The following is a 6,000-nucleotide window of genomic DNA, read 5'->3' as shown; positions in this document are numbered from 1 at the left end:
TACTGTGTGCTAAATATTTTGCACACATGGTCGCTCTTAATTATTGGAACAACTTTGCAGCAAAGGATTATGCTCAGTTTACAGAGATGGAGTAATTTGTCTGGATTGCAGAAATTATCAGTGGCCAAGCAAAATTTTGACCTCATTCTGTTGCTTCTCCTTTTCCTTACTCCTTTATTAGGCTGGTGTCAACTAGAAGCAATATAATTCCATTCAAGTAATTCCTTTCTGAAATCTTTTCATTTTCCAAACTTGCTACAATATTATTACTTTGTCATTTGTTTAATTCATAAGAGCAACGACGAGCTCAACTTAAACATATCTATAATTAGAGGACTGTGAGGGGGAAAATATTTGAGTAGGGAAGACATCGTGTATCCCCCTTTTGCCTCTGACTATAGATCACTGCCTCCCCTGCTCCCACCAAAGATAGCAGAATGAGGGTGAGCAAAGATGCACCCCAATTTTGAAATGATGCAGAGCTGGAGATCTCTAGCTCAGACCTTTGTAAATTGTGTGGTTGTGACTCAGAATTTACAGAAGTGAGAGAATTGTCTAAAGTTGGTGGGGGGATGCTGCACAAAAACATGATCTTTTAAAAAGTGAGAAAATTGTGAAACCAAATTGCTAAACTGTAACATAGTTTCATTTCTCACATGGTCAAGAACTTCAAATTTTTAAGAAGTAAGATTGGCTATATAATTTATTCATGAGGTTATAGGGTAATGTTAGGTTTAGCCTTTTTCTATAAATAGAGCAATAAAAGCACAGACCAACACCTTTCACTTATCCTGTAAGTAACTTCATGGTCAGATTTATCTGGTGTACTGAGCAGAAAGCCATTTTCTATCAGATAATGAAAATATTTGGAAAACCATTAGAGCAATGAGAGTTATAGAACTCCTAAAACTGTAATTGTCTTTTCCATTATTAGAGTTGAAGGTATTCGGAAATGTTCTAGTTTCCCAGTAAATGGCATTATATCACTTTGAGATTACTAATTGATCGCCCTGCCCCTTTCCTTTAAAGAATAAGATATGATGATACTTGTCAAATGAAAGAACAACAACAACAAAAAAGGAAAGTCGGAAGGGCAAAGGAAAACTTTAAAGTGAGGACTATGCCTTTGATACTGGTATCTTTTTAGGTTACATGTTAGCAGATGAAATGTGTTAAACTACATAGAATGACAAATTGTTTATAGTGGCATAATACTTGAATGGTTCCTCCAAGAGATCATAGTTGAACCTTGCAAATAAAACAAACACATAAACAAACAGAAAATGAGATACTGCCTGGTAGGAAAAACTTGAATTAGAGAAAACTTTTGATTTTTAAAGGTTCATTATTTTAGACATTTCTGACATTTACGCCTCCTCTCTTTTGCTTTTTGACTTTTAGATAATTTCAGTGCTTGTTAGATCCCTTGCTACAAAGCAGACAGATTTAAAACAAGAAGGAGATAAAATTGACTTTACTACTTTTAGAAAATTCTGGAAACAGGATCAAGGGAAAGGTAAAGCATGAGGGTGATGGATTATGAGTCGATTTCAAATATCTGAATTATCTTGGTGCTTCTTATCCAGACAATGCAAATTTAATTATGGCTTGCTTCAGTTTTCATCAGTATATTTGTGGAAAAGCCCAGGAAAAAGGTGAGGCATATTCATGAGCCAAGAACTCAGTTGAAAACACAAAAAGAGGAAAAAAAAAAATCAACTCACCATTAGCCTTTATTAGGGAAAAATCCAGTTAGTGGAGTTACTTTGAGAGAATGATAAAATTGGCAAATTGGTCTACCTTGGGACCTGTTTTACAAGATAAGTGAATGCTTATTTCTTTGAATCCAAGAAATATGCTGTAACCCGACAAATCCTAGGCACAGTGTATCAAACAGCCACAACCAGTTCCTTGGAGATCTCACAAATGACATTTCTTCACGTGCAACTTGATAAGTGTAATTTCCAATCTTCAACTTTTCCTATATCGCTTCATATCTAATCTAATTCTTTTTTCAAGAATTGTTTTTATGCCTCTTAATGTATTGTTGGGAATTTGCTTTTAGGCTCCTGGGTAACGGGGAAAATGAATTACAATCTAGTGGAATCTTGACAATATAACTATTACATTGTGAAAGCTACAGCCAACAAGAAAAAAGTAAAGATGAAGAGAGCAGTGTTTGATTCTGGTAAATTGTTTCCTTCATGATTTTGCTGTTGTAGAATTGATATGGTACATGGAATAGCTGTCCAAGGATAATCTGCTAGTTGCTTTACTCAATAAAAATCAGAAGGTAGTCAATTGTGGACAAGCTTGATGTCTCTATGAGCATCATTTGCAAGAAGAGACAATTATTGTTATTTTGCAAAGAATTGTTTGATATATTTAATAAATTATACTTGTCAGGTAACACTTGCAAAATGTAGGCCTGTCATCAGGAAAAAAACACACAACTCTTATGGTGAGAAAATGACTGCTTTCTCATTGCTAGGATTATAACAATTACTACAAAAAATAATTTCAACCTTTGAAACAATGACTTTTTATGGTTGTTAAGCCTTAGTTAAGTGCATAATGTCTATAAGGATGTGCAGGTACAGCTCAATAAAAAAGAAAAAGAAAATAATCTTGCCATGAACATACAGTCCAGTGAATATTATAAAACATTTCATTATTTGCACTATCAAGTAACTTTGTAGTTCTCATAGTGTTAACCTTGGATTAGCATCCTGTAGCCCATCCTCTTTCTGGTCTACCTCCTTGTCCTTGCTTTCCCCCACATTGAACCTGATCTTCTCTGGTTCTCTGCTCTCCCTTTAAGTCCTGGCTCTATCCAGAAAGGTATGCAAAAAGGTCTTGAAAGTCATGGACACTAGTCATTGCTCTATATTGAAAGTGCTGCAGTACATTCTAACTACTTTCCATTCTTAAAGGGAAATAATTATAAGACATTTAGAGAATTTTCTTGCTAATATCAACTGTTTCCCAGGGCATTATCTCTGGGTTAACACATACAAGGCTGTCTTTTTAATGATTTATCAAAGGTGGGAAAGTCAAAGAAAGAAAAGGGCGAGAAGATAGAAAATCCCATCTTGCCACATAACCCGTACACAAACTAACATTTTGAGTATTTATTTAGCACCATTATTGTAAACCTAACTGATATCTTAAAATTTCACAGACATTTACCAAAAGAACCAACAAATAGTATATAAGGTAGTAAAAGTTCAAGATGAATATGGAGCTAAAAAATAGTATAATTTGACTTGAATTTTTACTAAAAGCCTATAAACAATGTATGATTAACTCAGAGATCCCACATCTATCCCAAAATAGTACAGTTTCAGTAATAGTAGTAGTGATAGCTAATATTTGACCATTTACAATGTGCTAGGTGCTATTTTATACATTTTATACATATTACTTAAAAATGGCAAAGAAAGTAAATGATCATTATCCAAAAATACTGGATCTGGGATGCTGTATTTTGGTATGAGTTTTTCTGCTAGTCCCTGAGATTGGAACAATTACTGGTGCCCAAGTGGGCCTCTTCTACTGGATAAAGTTCAGTTTGTTAAATTCCTGGACCTATGGACCTGTTTTCCTTATAAACAAATTTTTTAGACTCATGTCTAGACAAAGAAATCCTTGTGCTAATCCTCATTTCCTCGCTCCTATCTTTTAAAGTCTTGAAAATATTGTTAATCTAGAGATGAAGCAATTTTTAAAATGTGACTACCCCACCTGGTTCTTCAGTAAATAATGGACATGTTTGTAATTCAGTAATTCCACAGCCTGTGGGGAATGTGTCAGGATCCACCCCTGGAATGTATGTTTGTCGATGCTACTTTTTTTTTTTTTTTTGAATGACATCATCTCTATGTTTTATGCTGATGCTACTTTTACTAGATCTTTGGCTCCATGATCCTAGACTGAATCTCTTTCCCCATATCCAGTTCTCTGGACAGATTTGTCTCTTGGAGTTAGACTAAACCCACTGTCTTGTTACCCATGATTTGCCTTAATCCTTACAGTAAATGGAAACTATTTTTTTCTCCAGACATAGAGATCTTTTCAATAGCAAGAATTTAACTTGAAAACTCTAACATTTGAGAAGGAGAAATGATACAAAGATATTCATTTAGAATGTAAAAGCAGATGATAAATTAAATTCCAACATGGAGAAAACATTCCTTTGGATGCAAGGAGTTTAAATTTAGAGACAGGGTAAATGGCCAGAGTGCATTTGTCCTTTTTTGCTAATTCCTTTGCACATTAAAAAAAAAAAAAAAATGACAGCACTGGTGTAGCGTGAATGTAATGTAAGGGAACATGTATTTGGAATTAAATTTAAAGGAATAGAGAATTATTTTGTTGTTGCATAATCTCCAAAATTTTCCTCAAGAACAAAATTATAAACTAAATATTTTGATGTGCAAGCAAGCCTTTTTTTTCCTGATAAGAGATAGGTGATCACTTTCTAAAACATCTTATTTGAAATACTTATAATGTTATTTACCTTAATCATTTTAGAAACAAAAAGGAAAGTAAAAAACAAGATCTTGGAAATCTTTTTCTTATCACCCTTGGTCTCTTGAATTTGCTGTATTTTTAGGATGCTTTCAGTTGCACCTTAAACTCAGACTTGCTTAAACCATGGAAAAGATTTATTGGGTCACCTGGCCCTTGAATTCCTGTTTCCAGGAGAAGGCCATACTCTGATTGACTTAAATGTTGGTAATCAAATCCAATCGCAGTGCAAGGGAAATGGATTATACTAATTGGTATATAGAAATCCTTGACCACCTCAGTAGCTAAGGTTGAGGTCACTCTTACACCAGAAGTATATTACTCTATAATGAAGATAAAGTAGACTAGATAATAGGAATAAAGCCACAATACCCAATACAGCTTTGTTTTTAGGTTTTGGAGTTTATTATTGATGCCTTATATCTTTGGATCAAAGAAAAATACAAATATATATTACTGAAAGATTAGGAAGTCTGAATAGAAATGGCAGCAAACCATTATTAGTAGGCAATTCTCCTTGGGTCACTTGTGTTTCTGTGTGTCTTGTGAGCAGTGGCACTGACTGTCTTCATTCTGGACATTCTTTTCAATGGCAAGCAGTCTTGGAAGACATAGATCATTTCTCCTTCCATGACAAAGGCCAGATGTCTTTACTGCCAATTTAAAAAGATTTGGGTTCCCTAAGCTCATGGTTCATCTCCTGTAGCACAACTCACTGTGTGTTGAGGCATCATACAGCCCTCTTCACGTTGCGCTGTGGTAACTGGAGCTGGGGAAGTGGCAAAAATTCTGACACTCTACTTTTTTCAGATGAACTCCAAATCCAAGGATCTGTCTGTTAAGTTCACACCACACCTAATCTATCATTTCATTCATTGTCTTAAAGAATTAGCCAAAAGAAACTTCTTTGCAGGCAATTTTATCATAGTTCCAGATTTTTCCTTAAGAAAAGCCTTAGTAGGACTCCAGGCTTGCTCTTGGTGGTATTTGTATTTTAGCAATGGGAGCACTTTGGGGTCCACTTTCCATTTCAGTGGCATCTGTCTTGCTTTGTATATTAGCATTGCTCAGGGTATTCTGTCCAATCTGTGTAGAATCATCTGGCCTGGCATGTGATTTGTACCTGAATTCAGCCATTTAAGGCTATTTGTAGTTTTGAATGACTGATCTTGCATTTTTGCATTCAATAATCTAACAGTATACAAGTTAGTTTATGTAGTTAAAATTTCTATGACCATTCATTCTCGACTAATAATGATTAATAAGGCTTGGCTTGCTTGTAGTGTAATTCTCTTTTATAGAAAACAAAAGTGAGGCAGTTTTGTTTGGGTCTTTTCATGCTGCCTTCTGGGCTGTCCCTCAGTTTTTTCTCTGTTCTTCTTCTGAGAAAATTTCCCTTTGGGTTCTGAGTGACCTCATGCTTACTCAGTTCTTTCCCTTCAAAATCAGCTTTCAGGAGAATTTACACAA

The sequence above is a fragment of the Choloepus didactylus genome, chromosome 5, assembly GCF_015220235.1.
Source record: "Choloepus didactylus isolate mChoDid1 chromosome 5, mChoDid1.pri, whole genome shotgun sequence".
Taxonomy (NCBI): domain Eukaryota; kingdom Metazoa; phylum Chordata; class Mammalia; order Pilosa; family Megalonychidae; genus Choloepus; species Choloepus didactylus.
This window is presented reverse-complemented; position numbering follows the sequence as displayed.